General features: G+C 41.2%; 1 protein-coding gene across 2 annotated transcripts in view; it reads right to left on the bottom strand.

Moving 5' to 3' along the window:
* Positions 1-17,820, bottom strand: part of fbln2 (fibulin 2) — an 84,367-nt gene extending 66,547 nt beyond the window's left edge. Inside the window, exon 1 of one of the 2 annotated variants that reach the window (XM_039770941.1) lies at positions 17,396-17,820. The gene's annotated coding sequence lies outside the window, so the exon portion shown is untranslated. The remainder of the gene's footprint in view (positions 1-17,395) is intronic. The other variant, XM_039770942.1, reaches the window with a different exon arrangement.
* Positions 17,821-18,394: the final 574 nt, after the last annotated feature.

The following is an 18,394-nucleotide window of genomic DNA, read 5'->3' as shown; positions in this document are numbered from 1 at the left end:
GCCTCGGTATACAAATTCAATTGCAGGGGGATTCATGAGAGTAAAGAAAGTTAAAAAGCTGACATCAGTGGTCATATTAGCATGTAAAAGAACCTGACACCAAGTAGAAGAAGATCTCTTTTGCCCTTACAGCTAAGTGTCTGCCATCCTACGCTTGAGTAGAACAGTGACAGCTTCATGACAAAGGCGTGCTGCTCTGTGTTAGGGTGTGGAAAACTTGTGAAGAAAGAACTCAACATACAGGCTTTAAAGTAGGGTGAAATCATGGAGAAAAACCTGCAGAAGTTGGCATGAGACCGGGGATGTGGAAGAAAATGGATTTCCTGACAGGACAATGACCTAAAACATATGGTCAAAGGCACAATGGAGTTGTTGAAAACCAAAAACAATCATGTTTCAGAGTGCCCTGGGTAATGCCTAACCCCCTGTCAGGAAACATACAGCAACAGAGAGACTGAGACTGGAGCAAAATTATAAAAAAAAACACAAAAAAAAAAACGGTAGTGTCCGGATGAGTAAAGATGTTAGATGTTTCTCCTAAATGTCCCTCAGATGAAATCTGGAACAAAGTAGTGCATCTACTGAAAAACTAATTCCAGGGAGACACGGTAGAAGTTGCTTGTTTTCAGTTTGGAATTTTTAAATGTTTCAAAAAAATATGTACTTTTTTAATTTTGACAAAATTCATTTTCTCTGTTGTTCAACAGCAAAAAAAAAAATATGAATTCAATTTATTACCATTCACTAGTGAATACATTTTATAATCCCGATAGCTGAATAGTCTACTGCTGACCAGTGAAACTGAAGATTTAAAGTTAGAAATAAAATCAACCTGAGTGAGTCCTGCAGACTGTCCAGGGCTGTTCCTGTCGCGTGTACAGTGCTAATGGATTTACAGTTAGAATGAAAAAGTGAGTTCAGAAGAGAATGGAATAAATGAATGAATGATTAATTAACAAACTAGTGAAGTTAGGTTCCTGGAGAACCAGAGCTGTTGCCACTTCAAACAGTTTATTTTCTAAAATTTAATCTGACAATTCTGAGACAATTTCTAAGAATTTCACATTTTTAATGTTTTCTTGTCTATTACTTTACCCTTTATTTGAAATGATTTTACCTATTTGTTATGAAGTTACTCGGTTAATTTGAACAGAGTTAAATGAATGGCTAGGGAAGGTCTGACTCACCATAATGGATGCACAATGTTACTAAAATAAATCTCAAATAAAGTTTCTTTTTTATATGTGAAAAGTCTTCTAAGGACATAAATAATGTAACTGCATTAAAAATCAACTGATATGTTCATTAAATCTATTCTGCCATAAGCAAATTCTTTCTTGCTAGTTGCCTATAATTAATACTAATTCATTACATTTATGAAGCACTTTTCAAGGTACTCAAAGTGGGGAGTGGGGAGCTACTTCAACCACCACTAATATGCAGCATAATGCAATGGCAGCCATTTTGAGCCAGTACACTCACCACACATTAGCTGTTAGGTGGTGAAAGGGTTAGAGATAATTAGCCAGTCAGAGATGGGATTATTAGGAAGCCAGAATGATGGACAATTTAGCCAGGACATTAGGATCTTTACGAAGGATACCCAGGGATCTTTAATAACCACAGAGAGTCAGAACCTTGGTTTTATGGTTCATCTGAAGAACCCTTAAAATCCTTAAAACAGAGCAGACCTTTCATTCTGGACTCAGTTAGCTATGCCCACCCTTTCAGACTGTTAGGCCCATCCGTTAATAATTATTTTATGAGAAAGAAATACTGCTTTGTATTTAAAAATATGTGTATTAAGATGAACATACTTCATAAGCTTCTTTTTCTATTTTAAATTATCCCCATATCCATCCATCCATTCATCCATTATCCAACCCGCTTTATCCTAACTACAAGGTCACGGGGGGGTGTTGGATATCCCCATATACATTAACAAATCTTTTTTCTTAAGAAATTAAACTCAGTCATAACCTAATTTATTTGGAATTCTACACATTTATGCATTCAAAAGGCAACTCTACAATGACCTTGTGGCCCCCGGCCGGGGCTGGAGCCCGGCCGGGACGCCTTGGAGGACGAGAGGAGGGCTTGTGCCTCCTCCACACCGCGAGGGGGCGTCCGTCCTGGTTCTGTTGGGGGCCACGGGTTGAGGCATGGAAGCCCTTCCCTGTAGGGGCCCGTGGTCACCGCCAGGCGGCGCTCCGATGCCGGTTTATCCCGCACGGTCCGCGGCTGGGGCTGGAGCCCGGCCGGGACGCTTGAGGACAAGAGGAGGCGAGTGCCTCCTCCAGACAGAGTGGGGCGTCCGTCCTGGTTACGCAGGGGCCTCGGGTACAGGGCATGGAAGCCCAGCCCTGTAGGGACCCGTGGCCACCGCCAGGCGGCGCCCCTGTGCCTAATTATCCCGGGAGCCCGGCACTTCCGCCACACCAGGAAGTGCCGGGGGGAAGACTTTATGTGGCGCCCGGAGAGCTGCCAGGAAGGCAGCCAGCACTTCCGCCACGCTGGGGCGTGGCCAAGGAACAGGTGCGGAAACACCTGGGGCTCATCCGGGAGCCTTATTTAAGGGGCCGCCTCCCTCCAGTCGGTGGTGGAAGTCGGGAGGCAGAAGGACTGAGCTGGAGAGCGGACAGGAGGCGGCCAGGAAGAAAGGCACAGAGACTGTGGGCCCTGGACTTTGGGGGATTCGGTGCAAGAGGCACTGGGGTTTGTGAGTGCACGTGACTTTGTATATTGGATTATTGTAAATAAACGGTGTGTGGGGAGCAAAATATGATGTCCGTCTGTCTGTGCCGGGGCCAGCTTTCACAACCTAAAGCAGAAGGTGGCATGGCACTACCTAAATTTCAGTTTTATTACTGGGTGGCAAATACACAGGTTATAAAGATCTGGACATCGACACAAATCGATAAATATACATAATCCTGGTCTGGAAATAGAATGAAAATTTTGCAATACTTTTTATACGCCCTGCTCTTTGCCCCAGTAAAAACAAATTATTGTCAATACACTAATAATCCAATCGCCCATCATTCTCTCAGAATAAGGTACTAATGTAGGAAGCACTTTAAGACAGAGAAGCTCTTATCATTTGTACCTCTACATGACAACCACTCTTCTCCACCTTCTCAAACATAAACAGTATTTAATGCTTGGAAAAGGTCTGGGATTAAAACATTTAGAGATTTCTACATCGATAATGTTTCTGAATCCTACAAGTAATTAAGCTTCAAATTTAACTTGTCATCAACACAATTTTTTCACTACTTTCAAGCTAGAAACCTTGCTAAACTGAACCTACCCAGTTTTCCACACCTCCCACCTATTTGTATTCCACCCATCCATCCATCCTCTTCCGCTTATCTAAGGTCGGGTCGTGGGGGCAGCAGCTGGAGCAGAGAGGCCCAGACTTCCCTCTCCCCAGCCACTTCTTCCAGCTCTTCCAGGAGAATCCCAAGGCGTTCCCAGGCCAGCCGGGAGACATAGTCCCTCCAGCGTGTCCTGGGTCTTCCCCGGGGCCTCCTCCCGGTTGGACGTGCCCGGAACACCTCACCAGGGAGGCATCCAGGAGGCATCCTGATCAAATGCCCGAGCCACCTCATCTGACTCCTCTCAATGCAGAAGAGCAGCGGCTCTACTCTGAGCCCCTACCGGATGACTGAGCTTCTCACCGTATCTTTAAGGGAAAGCCCAGACATCCTGCGGAGGAAATCTTTGTATTTCAGAAGAAATATTGATCAGTCTTGAAGACTCAGATAGCACCTCCACAATTTAGAAAAACATTTTAAAGTCCCTTCCTTTCAAAGATCCCAGGGAGCAATGAGAAAAGGATCTTTCACTTAACATTTCAGAAAAGGATTGGAAGGCAGCCATACACAGAATACGTACCAGATTCATATGCACAAAGCACTCAATTATTCAATTTAAAATCTTCTATCAAGCACATTGATCTCGATTAAAACTATCCAAAATGTCTCCAGGGCAAGAGTCAACCTGTGAACATTGCAATTGTAGCTCCAGCCTCACTGGGTCACATGTTTTGGGCCTAAACCAAATTAACATCATTGTGGACAAAAATCTGTGAATGCCTATCAGACAGCCTCGATGTCACAATCACTCCTAACCCATTAATAGTTGTGTTTGGTGGTCTCCCAGATGGAGTTAAAGTGGAGAAGGACAAACAAACATGTTGCCTTAACCTCACTACTAGCACGTAGACTTATCTTGCTCAAATCAACCCAAAACCTTTAAGTCAGTGGGTAACTGATGCCTTATACTATTTGAAATTGGCAAAATTATAATTCTCACTCAGATGATCTGTTCAAAACTTTTTTAAAATATGGCAGGATCTAATAAATAATAATAAATAGTAAATAATAATTATTGGGGGTAAATGATACTCTTACTTCCTTGCTGCTTCAAAGATTTACTTTGTTGGCTGGCTCTCCTCTCTTTTTTTTGGGTGGGGCTTGAATTTTGTTTTTGATAAGTTTGATTTGATTGTATGGACTGTTATTTGCTTTTAATTAAAATTAATAAAATAAAATAAGAAATTGTGTAAAGAGATATATGTATACACATGTCGTACTGTATATGTGAGAATTTAAAGAGAACTAAACTGGCATTTTTCGTTCTTTTTTTTTTTTTGATTGAAAGGCACACTTCTTGTTATTATTATGTTTTTTACTTATTCTGTTATTAAATTTAGTAGACACCTCCTAGCAACAAAATCGTTTTTGTCCAACTTACAGTGGTGTGAAAAACTATTTGCCCCTTTCTGATTTCTTATTCTTTTACATGTTTGTCACACAAAATGTTTCTGATCATCAAACACATTTAACCATTAGTCAAATATAACACAAGTAAACACAAAATGCAGTTTTTAAATGATGGTTTTATTATTTAGGGAGAAAAAATCCAAACCTACATGGCCCTGTGTGAAAAAGTAATTGCCCCTGAACCTAATAACTGGTTGGGCCACCCTTAGCAGCAATAACTGCAATCAAGCGTTTGCGATAACTTGCAATGAGTCTTTTACAGCGCTCTGGAGGAATTTTGGCCCACTCATCTTTGCAGAATTGTTGTAATTCAGCTTTATTTAAGGGTTTTCTAGCATGAACCGCCTTTTTAAAGTCATGCCATAGCATCTCAATTGGATTCAGGTCAGGACTTTGACTAGGCCACTCCAAAGTCTTCATTTTGTTTTTCTTCAGCCATTCAGAGGTGGATTTGCTGGTGTGTTTTGGGTCATTGTCCTGTTGCAGCACCCAAGATCGCTTCAGCTTGAGTTGACGAACAGATGGCCGGACATTCTCCTTCAGGATTTTTTGGTAGACAGTAGAATTCATGGTTCCATCTATCACAGCAAGCCTTCCAGGTCTTGAAGCAGCAAAACAACCCCAGACCATCACACTACCACCACCATATTTTACTGTTGGTATGATGTTCTTTTTCTGAAATGCTGTGTTCCTTTTACGCCAGATGTAACGGGACATTTGCCTTTCAAAAAGTTCAACTTTTGTCTCATCAGTCCACAAGGTATTTTTCCAAAAGTCTTGGCAATCATTGAGATGTTTCTTAGCAAAATTGAGACGAGCCCTAATGTTCTTTTTGCTTAACAGTGGTTTGTGCCTTGGAAATCTGCCATGAAGGCTGTTTTTGCCCAGTCTCTTTCTTATGGTGGAGTCGTGAACGCTGACCTTAATTGAGGCAAGTGAGGCCTGCAGTTCTTTAGACGTTGTCCTGGGGTCTTTTGTGACCTCTCAGACTTGGGGTAATTTTGGTCGGCCGGCCACTCCTGGGAAGGTTCACCACTGTTCCATGTTTTTGCCATTTGAGGATAATGGCTCTCACTGTGGTTTGCTGGAGTCCCAAAGCTTTAGAAATGGCTTTATAACCTTTACCAGACTGATAGATCTCAATTACTTCTGTTCTCATTTGTTCCTGAATTTCTTTGGATCTTGGCATGATGTCTAGCTTTTGAGATGTTTTTGGTCTACTTCTCTGTGTCAAGCAGCTCCTATTTAAGTGATTTCTTGATTGAAACAGGTGTGGCAGTAATCAGGCCTGGGGGTGGCTACGGAAATTGAACTCAGGTGTGGTACACCACAGTTAGGTTATTTTTAACAAGGGGGCAATTACTTTTTCACACAGGGCCATGTAGGTTTGGATTTTTTTTCTCCCTAAATAATAAAAACCATCATTTAATAACTGCATTTTGTGTTTACTTGTATTATATTTGACTAATGGTTAAATGTGTTTGATGATCAGAAACATTTTGTGTGACAAACATGCAAAAGAATAAGAAATCAGGAAGGGGGCAAATAGTTTTTCACACCACTGTATATATGTAATACTGGTGGTAATGCAGTGCTACATCAAGCGGGAGCTTGTCCATACACACAAAGTCGTTAATGTAGATTGTTGATAATTACACAACATTGTTTTTAGAAGTTATAGTACGGATATTAAAAAGTGCATGAAATCACTCCCACAACTTTTATTACAGACGCCTTTTAAGGCGACCGACTTTTAAGTTGACCACTTCTTAAGGCAATTCAATATGTAGATCAATTTGATATTTTATACAAACTCATTAATTTGGTTATATTGCATTTGAGCGGTATTACTTTAATACTCGTAGTTTCTGTTATTTTTGTGATGAAATTTAAACTTTTTTTCTATATTGAGGTCACCCTTTTGAACACCCCTGATATTTACTACGCGGTGAGGCATTTGTACTCCGTCAACATTAATTATTTCCAGAGACATAATTTTATCTATTTTTCCAGCGCATCGCGCACAAAAGCAAGGGAACGATGGGAGCACCAGAACTCTGCTCACATCATGTCGCTTCGTACCGCAAGCTGCAAGTAGTAAGTCTGTGATACGTGGAATACCGCTACGCTTTCCACCCACAGGACGGAAGGACAATCCCGACCGCTTTTATATAGTAAGAAAGAAGAAGAAGATATCGCACAGTCTGGAGTAGAAAATCATCTGTTACCTGGAAAAACGAAACTACAAATCCCATCGTGTATTGCAAAATGGACGGGGCGTGTGTGAAACTCCGCGCCTGCGTAGCACTCATGGGACGGAAGGACAATCCCAACCGGTTTTATATAGAAGGATTATTGGAAAGGACTCTGCATTCAAATCCTGTTATAGCAGATGACCCCGATTATTGGTAACAATTGGAGACATAATGCACCTTGTAAGTGGTAGTAGCTGGAGTGAGCCACAGGGTATGTCAGGCTAGACGTCTTCATAGGAGCTCACAGCTGACTTACTTCCGACTCTCTAGCATTCTGTATTTAAAGGCTACAACTGAAAATTGCTGAAAAAGTCACATAATGTGACATATTCTCAAAGTTTGCTTACTATGGACGACGTAAGGACAGACAATCCCAAACAAGTTATACTGAACACATACTAATGGTGCTCCACACACAATGAGTTATTATTTCTGTCTCTCTATTTTGCTGCATTTGTCACATACCCACCATGGTGTTTGTGCTGCTTGTATTGTACATGCTTGTTTTATCTGCCTTGGTGTCTGTTCTGGTGATAAGTGCATCATTATTATAGAGAAGTGCAACTGATTAATATACAATTTGATTTATATATTTTTATATTATGCCTAAAAACTGCTGTGGTGTTCAAAACGTTTTATTGTCTGGTTGTATATGTGTGCTGGTGGATTTGAAATAAAAGATCAATGCTGGTTCTTTTCCTGGAGCCTGGAATGTCTGCTCATAGTGGCACTGACTTCTTGTTATGAACCGACTCTTCTATCTGGTGCTTAATTGATTACAGCATCATTGTTGCTGCTGTTCATTTAATTTTAATTCTTTTAACATCAATCCTTTATTAAAGTAGCTCTCATAACCAAGAATTAATTACATTTTATGTTGGAAATCACATTAACAAGTGACCCCTATATATTCAACTGCCCACCTTAAGATTTGGTTTGAGTGATGGGCCTGAAAGATGTAAACCTTTTGTACCACATCAATTATGGAGTAGTTAACTTTTTCAAATTTAGTTTGAGAGAGATTTTATTTCAACTTGTATATTTTGTATACAGTGTTTTTATTTTTTTACAAGTTTGATAGCTGCTCCTGTTGGCAAATAGATATTTAGCATTCAGTGCAAGCTATTATGATGGCAAAAGATTCATGTGAATGCCTTCAGCTTATGCCTGAAAGTGCTGCCTGTAAAAACAGAGGTGCAGCAGTCTGAGCAAATCTCTATGGCACATCTGACACTGTGCGGTGGGCTGGCGCCCTGCCCGGGGTTTGTTCCCTGCCTTGTGCCCTGTGTTGGCTGGGATTGGCTCCAGCAGACCCCCTTGACACTGTAGTTAGGATATAGAGGGTTGGATAATGGATGGATGGACATCTAACACATACAAAGTATTACATACACAAAAATGTGATACCTGTCTCTTTTTTGAAAAATACATTTAAAAAAATTACCAACTTCCAAAACAGTTAACCCAATACCTAAACACACCCAAATGTCACACCATTGCATTTTCTAACGTGTTTAAAAAAAATTAAAAACTGCTGATTTTGCTATAATTACAATAAAGAAACTTAAAAAAGCAGTGTTTTATGTCATTTAAATATCATTAACGGTTCTTTTTTGTAATTTCAGCTCAGTGGCGGATTTAGGTATAGGCAACATGGGTAGCATGGGGGCCTGAACCACAATAACAATAGGAAAGTTAAAGCGTGTGAAGTCCATAACGTGCACAGTATGTACACAGAGGGGTACCATTTATGTTGCTGAAGGGGTGCATGCCCCAGACACCAAGGGGAGCCTCCTCACAGTTGTTTAAGTCTAACAGTACAGAGTGCCAGCTATGGACACCGAAGGACGCCATCTCCCTCTTGCCCAGAGCTCCAAATGGGTTTCGACCGGCACTGTTTCAGTTTCAATGTGAGAATTACTGCATATTGCAAATTTATATTATGAACAATTTATAACATTTAGCCTTGGGTATGGTATGTGTCGCAGTACTGTTGTGTCTCATCCCCTCTAGCAGCTGCAGCAGTTAGAGCACTGAGTGTACCGCGCTGATCACGTTTCTTGGGTCTCTCGTCTGTCCATACACTTTACGCATTACAGGCCACTGGCCTGCCTCAGGACATTGCGTAAGACAGTAGGCTATGGCACAGTGTTGGCTCCCCTCATGGCATAGGACTAGTGTTACAAATGCCCTAAGACACTGCTACATTACAGTTACAAGCCTACATGGTACAACTAACACTTATATTTCAAATAGCTTTACAACACAATACATAATGTATGTTAATGACCAGACTCAAAATAGAAGCAAAGAAACCGATGGACAATTTTGTTTTGCAGAAAATTAGAATTATTGCTGTGCTTACAGATGTTTGTAGTTAGATTCAATTCATAAAAAGTCAGTCCCTGATTGGCCTCTCACCATCTCTTCAATCTGTCATGGCTCCTTCCATGTGGCTCTGATGATATTTTTTTGCCAGCAGCCACATACCCAGGCTAATGGGGTTTAGAGTAGACAATTTGCAGGGGATGGGGGATTGGTATATTTTTTCAAAAATGTAAGATATGAAGATTATCCACTGCACCCCCAGATCACAGATTCAAACTATTATCTGTAGTAATTAGCTAGAATAAAATAAACCAATACTTTATTTATAGGTTTAAGATACTGGATTGCACATCTGCTTGTGTGTCTGATTGTGCCATGTAAAGGAGAGGGCATGCTCTCTACAATGTTGGCTTACCCTAACTGGACAGATTAAATTTACCCGCCAGCACATGGAGGAGTAAACATACAATATATACCTATATAGATCTGTTCGTTTCTTGTCACTTGACGTGCCATGCACGTGCTGAATCTCTTTCTCACTATATGACGGAATCATGAGTGTGCATGATGATACTAATCGTGAGCAGGTAATATCACTAAAAAACAATGCAGTTCTATAGGGAAATGATTATTTTTATTTGATTTTCTGTGACAATAAACAGCAATTCTTATTTTTCAGTGAAAAACAATTCTGTCAGTTTTATATTGTATTCATTTATTTTTCTTTGCTTTTGTTTTGAGTCTGTTTTGATTATAATCATTGCCAAATATTATGTACTGTGTTGTAACTCAGCCTGTAATGTAACTGTTACTGTAGTGTAGCGGTGATTGTAATGAAAATTCTGTTCTACAAAAGGGCCACTAATGTGCCTTAGCCTGATGTCTTGTGCAGTGTGTGCACGCAGGCCACTGGTCTGTAATGCAAGGCAAGCCATTGGCCTGTGTGGGTGGATCACTAACCCATGAAAATATAACAGTACAGTGCACTGAACGCTCCAATCCACCCCCTTATCCCAGCCTAAATGTCAAACTTTGTCTATGCTGCCAACAATCACTGAAAATTTGATTAACCAGTGGCAAGGTGATGGAAGAATCGGGACAGAAAAGCCAACGTGGAAAAATCAGGCTAAACAACAATGGTGCAGAACATATAAACCATTTAAGCCATCTCACATGCCAGAAGACCAAATGTTCCATACAGTCACTAGTGCCTGGGTAATGTCAGATATGGGGTATCTACAGTAATCCCTCCTCGATGACGGGGGTTGCGTTCCAGACCCCCCCACGATAGGTGAAAATCCGCGAAGTAGAAACCATATGTTTGTATGGTTATTTGTATATATTTTAAGTCCTTATAAACTCTCCCACACTGTTTATAAATATTCCCCGCAGAGTTATACAGCATAATCCCTTTGTATTCTCTTAGATATTAGGTAAGATTCATTGAAATTATGTATATAAACACATTGTTTATATACAGTAAAACCTAAATATTATTTTAAAGATATTGAGTGTCTCAGATACCACATATGTTACAGCCATTACGATAGACAGGCCACCAGCAATAAATACGTACAATGCAAGAAAAATAGTATACAGTAAATGTGTGTACAGTGACACTAAACGTACGTACATGTACTAAGTACTGTAAGTAGAAAATTAATTATGGTTACTCACCAACAATGAAACGATGACTTGTCCGATAACAATGAGTTTTATTTTACTGCACAACAAAGGAGAGCGTTACAGCCCTTAAAGGAGTCACTTCAGGCGATTGTGTAGCACTGCCGTTGTTCTTCTTCTGGCAGTCTTCAATCCAAATCCCTAAAGCAGATTCCATCCAGACTACTGCCTTATTACATCCATTTACAACTCGTTTTGAACCCTGGTTAAAAGGACACTGCGGCCGTAGATCTTATATTCCTTTCCTACTTTTTAAATAAAAAGAATCGTAGCCTTCAACAAATCCAAAACGTTTACCTTTTCGGCAATCGCTAACATCTTCCGTTTGCGCTTGGGCACGGCCCCTGAAGCAGTAGCAGATCGTTTTGGAGCCATAATGAAGGGCTTGGCTATCCACAAAGGTAAACACAAAAGAGCACAACTCTTTACACAGCGAAACACGTTGATGCTGAATGAGCGAGACGAGACTTCCTGGTTAACACTGCATTCAGCAAGCAGGAACTTAACTACGTGCTCTGATTGGTTAGCTTCTCAGTCAGGAGAACTTAACTGCGTGCTCTGATTGGTTAGCTTCTCAGTCATCCGCCAATAGCATCCCTTGTATGAAATCAACTGGGCAAACCAACTGAGGAAGCATGTACAGGAAGTAAAAGGACACATTGTCCGCAGAACCCGCGAAGCAGCGAAAAATTTGCGTTATATATTTAGTTATGCTTTCATATAAAATCCGCGATAGAGTGTAGCCGCGAAAGTCGAAGCGCGATATAGTGAGGGATTACTGAATACTAATAAAAGACAAAGACCTCACTCACTAATTCTCCAACTTCCCGTGTAGGTAGAAGGCTGAAATTTGGCAGGCTCATTCCTTACAGCTTACTTACAAAAGTTAAGCAGGTTTCATTTCGAAATTCTACGCGTAACGGTCATAACGGTCATAGCAGTCAACAACGTCCGCCATGTTGAACTTTCTTATTCATGGTCCCATCTTCACGAAATTTGGTAGGCGACTTCCCTGTGCTAACCGAAACCAATATACGTACTTATTTCGGTGGTATGATGCCAATGTCAGCCGCCATATTGAACTTTCCAACGTCACTAATTCTCCAACTTCCCGTGTAGGTAGAAGGCTGAAATTTGGAAGGTTCATTCCTTACAGCTTACTTACAAAAGTTAGCACTTACAAAAGCAGGTTTCATTTCGAAATTCTACGCGTAACGGTCATAATGATCAACAACGTCCACCATGTTGAACTTTCTTATTTATGGCCCCATCTTTGCGAAATTTGGTAGGTGGCTTCCCTGCGCTAACCAAAACCGATGTACGTACTTATTCCAGTGGTATGATGTCACTGTCGGCCGCCATATTGAACTTTCCAATGTCACTAATTCTCCAACTTCCCGTGTAGGTAAAAGGCTGAAATTTGGCAGGTTCATTCCTTACAGATTACTTACAAAAGTTAAGCACGTTTCATTTTGAAATTCTACACGTAATGGTCATAACGGTCGATAACGTCCGCCATGTTGAACTTTCTTATTTATGGCCCCATCTTCACGAAATTTGGTAGGTGGCTTCCCTGCGCTAACCGAAACCAATGTACGTACTTATTTCGGTGGTATGATGCCACTGTCGGCCGCCATATTGAACTTTTCAACGGTCTTTGTTACTTATGGGCCCATCTTCAAGAAATTTGGTACACGGGTTCCCAAAGCTAACTGAATCCTACTTACGTACATATATACGTCTATAGCCTGCAGCTCGGTCACCGTGTGAGGTGGCGTTGGGTCCCCCATCCCAACGCCTCCCACGTTGTTGGCTGCCTGCCTATATAAGGCCGTCCATCACTCCAGTCTCTACATTCCCTTCCTTGCTTTGCCACGGGATTCACGTCTCCCTGCTGATAACTACAGCCTTTTTATTTAATCCACGGCTTCTCCTCTGTTTTATTGTTCATTTATTACGATTATAGTTATTGTGTAGGTATTTCAGACTTACTTTACATTTTTCAAGTACCCATTTCCTTTATCATTACAACCGTACCCCCATTATCATGTCTATCGAGGTGATCACCGTCGATCAAAGAACTGTCACTTACCGAGTGATTTCCATGCACGGAGATGGCACCTACCTTTTCCATTCTCTTTGTTACATATTGCACGGCCATATCAGGCTCACTCTTGATATCCGGATGAACATTGTGTCTTATGTATTGAATGACTGGGACAGGTTGAAGGTGTGGACTGATGATGGTACAAGAGATAATTATACTACACAGGAGCACTAGAAGAGTGAAATGCTTAAGCCCTTCACCTATGCATCTGTATGTGAGTTGATGGCTGCCGCTGAATTGTTCGGTTGTCACTTTCAAGTGTACCGAAATGGCCAAATATTTTACACCTTTCGACAACCGCCAATGCCTCTTAAACATCTTACATTCACAGGTGACGATTTCAGTAGTGGACACTTTGATGTTTATGATTATTTAAACTCTCAAAAGCTGGATGCAAAGTTATCGATGAAACCGGTTGTATGCTTACAACACTTGACAGATGCCGAATGTCACTTCAACACAAGTCCAGGTCTATTATGGTGTGGATACGTAATTGAAACAAACCATGAAACTCAAACCGATTATGACAGCAGCAATCCAAGCTGTGAGATTTGAAACAAGATTGCTTTTCACATGGCTAACTGTACGTTGCATGCTCAAGAGTAAGCTCAGTGCACAGCTTGGTCATATTACAACCGGAGGGCCGAAATGACAATGTGGTAGACAAAGAGATCCTTAACAAATAATTATTGGTATATTTTCCCTCAGTTTAGAAAGGTTTACTTTTCTTCTTAATAAAAATTTTAAGGCAGTACTTCGCTACTGCGAAGCGCGGGTATTTTGCTAGTGAATAAATAAAATGCAAAAGTTGAGGGGGTACATTTCATCCATTTGATGTTTTCAGCTATGAAGGTGTTATGTTTTACTATGTAGAAGTGAACACAGTGTCATTTGCACCTGTGTATTATAGTCATGACAGATGAGACTCAATCAAAGGCAGTCGACTCTCCGGGGGCTACGGGAATGGTGCTAGAGCTCACAAGACTCGTTGCCCCTTTCTACTCCATGGAAGCATCAGAGAAGCTATTGGGCAAGGCATGGCATCACATCAACAGGGGGAGCAGACAGTTTGCTGTTGATGCTGCACTAAAAGAAGCCCATTAAAATAAATGGATCAAGGATGCACAATATTCATGCACTGTGGCCAGGAGCAACATGGGTGCTGGAAGGCCACAGTGGCTGGAGGTTTTTGTTCCAACCCAATTGCTTTATTTATTGCTGATGAAGCACTTTTTTCTCAAGTGACATTTTTCTGCTTTGTTTTTGTTATCTCACTTGTTAAAATTTTGAACCCTTAATTGCTTATTTTAGTTTTAAAAAGACAAATGAGCCAGCAGTTCTCTGTCCAGCTTGTTTCCTTTTCAACCTGGGTGTATTCATCATACACCATTTGGTTTAATAAAGTATGCAGAAGGAAATGGAAGAAAGTGAAGAACTGAAAAGTACTCATCCATTTCGGCATTAAATTATTTGGATGATATCAGTAGAAATGAAAAAAAAAATCTATGATTTAAGAATGACATGACATTGTTAAGTTAAAACACTAATAAGTCATGAAATTAAATATGATCTGTTATTGGCCAGGAGTGTTTTTTAATTAAGCAACTGGGTTCAAACAAAAACCTACATCCACTGTGACCCTCCAGGACCAATGCTGATCACCTCTTGGTTTATTCCAACCAAGATTTGCTTACATATAGAAACTGGTTAGACTGCACAGTAGCTGTCACAAAATCAGGAGGTACTATTCAAGGAGGGGGCGGTACGGTGGCACAGTGGTAGCGCTGCTACCTCGCAGCCAGGAGACCCGGGTTTGCCTCCCAGGTCCTCCCTGCATGGAGCCTGCATGTTCTCCCCGTGTCTGCGTGGGTTTGCTCCAGGTGTTCCAGTTTCCTCCCATAATCCATAATTCTAAATTGGCCCTAGTGTGCGCTTGGTGTGTGGGTGTGTTTGTGTGTGTCCTGCAGTGGGTTGGCACCCTGCCCAGGATTGGCTCCTGCCTTGTGCCCCGTGTTGGCTGGGACTGGCTCCAGCAGACCCCCATGACCCTGTATTCAGATTCAGGGGGTTGGAAAATGGATGGATGGACTATCCAAGGAAATTAAATTGCAAGATAGTTAGGTCACACGACATTTCAGAGCTGCATTGATATTTTTTATGTAATTACTATTGCGTTTACTCTGTATGTTGCTTTTTTAAAGGGGATATAATCTGAAAGTAACTGATTTTCTGCACTGTGTTTGCAAAGAAAGAAAACTGGCGATATATTGTTCATCCATTTTCAGAATCCATGTGATAAATAACAATAATAACATAATGGCAAAGTCTTCACACAGTATTAATATACTGAATGAAACTAAAGAGCATATACTGCTAGTGCAGCCTTAGTCCTGAAGTGTCCCAATGGCTGTTGGCTTCCATTTTAGCCAATTTATTAAACAGAGGCCATTTACTGTTTTCAGTTGAACTCCTTGCTTAATCAGATGGTTTAGTTTACCTCTCAGTTTCAAAAGTTATAAATACAAGGAAGAAGGAAAACAAATTTAGGCAGGTTCATATCATGGAGTCACAAGTTAAACTAAAATAATCAGCTTTCTTCTTTCATTTTTCTGCTTTCTCTTTACTTATTTGTTTAAATTCTGCCTCTTAATTGTTCCAAAATAGCAACAAATAAATAATGAGAAGAGAAGGATGACATTACCTTTATCATCAGCACCTGGCGTGTGTATTTCTGCACTCACTATCTATGACAAGGAGCTACACAAACTGATACTAGCCTCACTTATAAAAGACATTTACGCATTTGGCATTATTCCTAAAACTATATAAAGAGCCCTTTTATATTTTTACTATAAAGTTAATTTGCGTGCTTTTACATCAAAAACACGCTAATCAAGTGGATTCACCAAAAATATCAACCACGTAGGTGATGGAGAATTCGGGTTAAGCCCTATGCCCTACTGAAGGCGATCGCTGAAGTAATTACTGGCGTGCACTCTGAGGCTGAGGCGAGCGGAACTCCTCACCCGCGGGGAGTCCCGAACTATGACAGCTGGACTCGCCAGCTGCGCGACTCCGCTGCACCTATAAAGAGCCCATTGAGTTCGGGATTCATATGTTCCACTTTATGTAACCCGTCTAACTCGCAAAGGTGTCTATCGCTTAAGGCAACTGGGAACCTTGGGCGACGTTGTGGCAATTTGAAAGGAGAGTGCGTTTAAAAAATGCCAAAGTTCTGTACAGCGCCAAAGGCGCAACTTCTATTATATCTGTAAAAGGCGCTATATACAGTAAAAACGCATTGGCGTTCTAATAATAAAGAACAAAAGAAAATTATACAACACACATACATCGCTTTAAAAAGTATACAATAATGTGAAACAAATGATCTAATGTGCAGAGAACATGCTCTTTCGAGTTTTTAGCCCAGTGTGTGCCACCTTTAATTAAAGACCAACAGCTGTCTTCATACCTGGTTTAAAGTAAATCTCTATTCCTGCTTGGGAGATTTTCTTTTTATTTTCTCCCCTCAGCATCCTTAACTGGTTCCGACCACTGGCTGTGCTTTTTTGTAAGAACCCTGGGGTGTATCAGATCATTACAGCTTCCCTCGCCGGTAGCCTTGCACCACGGAGTTTTTGAGGTTAAAGTGGTCATCGTTCTCTGTATTCCCTCAGTAAAGCTAATGATCTGAAACTTTTTTTTCTCCTTTTAGCTGTACACTTAATTGTTCATTCTATTTTTTAACATTCGTTTTTCTCTGCACCCTATTATATGAAGACACTAGCTCAAATGATCGATACATTTTTTTTCTATACTCCCTTGCGCCTCTGATCATGACAATTATTAGCGTTTTCTTCTATATCCTGAGGTAATAACAGTTTGTAATCAGACATTCGTGGACTTTTTTTACAAGCGCTCTCGTGGGTATCTCTTTTCAACCCTGGAGTGGTTTCAATTGCTAGCGCCCCAGTTGCATCCAGGGCTTCTTCTGATCACTAGAGGCCTGGTTATATACACTTTTTATGAACCGTGCTTCGCGAAGTTCTGATCGTCATTCCTTCGCTTGGGTTCTTTTTTCCCTAGGACCGTTTGTAATTCCTAATGCTCCAGTTGGACATTTTTTTCTGCTGCCTGCATGCTTCTGATCATTAACAAGCCCGACCGTTAACGTATTTCTGCACCCCGTTATGTTTCTTGTCAGTACCGCTTGTCACCATCTCCGCCTCGGTTACCTTTTTGCTGTCACAATATCCAAACGATCCCTGCAGCCAGTATGCGACTTTCCAAGTTGGTGTCCGACTAGAAGTTCTCGGGAACTTTGGCGTGTATTCCCTTGCAGTGTCCCGCACGAGCTGTGCTGAGTTTCTAGAGGGGGGCCAGTGGCCCACGAGCTGGCAGCTTCTTGGTCCGCTCCAATTCGGATCGCAGTGACGGCGTGTGTGTACCTGATCCAGGCGCCTCGGCCCCGCCACACCAAGTTCCTCCCTCTTATAATTTCGGTGGGCGGGGGGCTGGCTGGCTGGCTGGCTGATCCTCTCGTCCTCTCGCTGACTCTCGGGGCTCCCAGCTTAAGAGCACGACTGTCGGTTCGGCGCAGCTTCAGGTGTGTCTTTTACAGGAAAATAGTGCAACCGGTGTATATAGCGCTCCTAACTGAACGTGGCATGGGGGGCTTCCGTTTTGCTTATATTTGCTAAGTATTTGATTAACCCGGAGGAGTACAAAGGCTTCTTTTTACCAACATGTGCCATTAGTTTGAAATCCTCCCCTCATCTGTTTCCTTTGTTTATTACATGTGCGCTCGGGGCCTTTCTATTTTGGAATTCCAACGTTACTAACAGTTGTACATCAGATAAATTACAAAAGAATCATTTGTGTGGCTTTGTCCAACTGCGCTGCCTTTCTTTCACATAGGGGTGTCTTCAGGGTTGTGCAGTTTCAAAGAGGGACGCCATGGAGGAAATGCAGACGATCAGCTGCAAATAGCTGCACCTGGCCTTTATCAGGACTCACTCAGTCTGGGAATTCGACTTTCTATCAATTGAAGTGGAAGCCCACTATCTTACAAACCACAAATACTGACTCATCTTTCTATCTATTTGAAGAATGTGCAGAGGCATCTCCTATCATTGTGGACTTTGAAAACAGTCATATTGTACATATTATGTTTTGCTTTGTCGGTCTCCTTGGATAATGCCATCTGCTAACAAAAGAATAATGAAAATTGTTGT

This window comes from Polypterus senegalus, chromosome 12, assembly GCF_016835505.1.
Source record: "Polypterus senegalus isolate Bchr_013 chromosome 12, ASM1683550v1, whole genome shotgun sequence".
Taxonomy (NCBI): domain Eukaryota; kingdom Metazoa; phylum Chordata; class Cladistia; order Polypteriformes; family Polypteridae; genus Polypterus; species Polypterus senegalus.
Note: the sequence above shows the minus strand (reverse complement) of the source record. Positions and strands in the feature narration are given on the sequence as shown.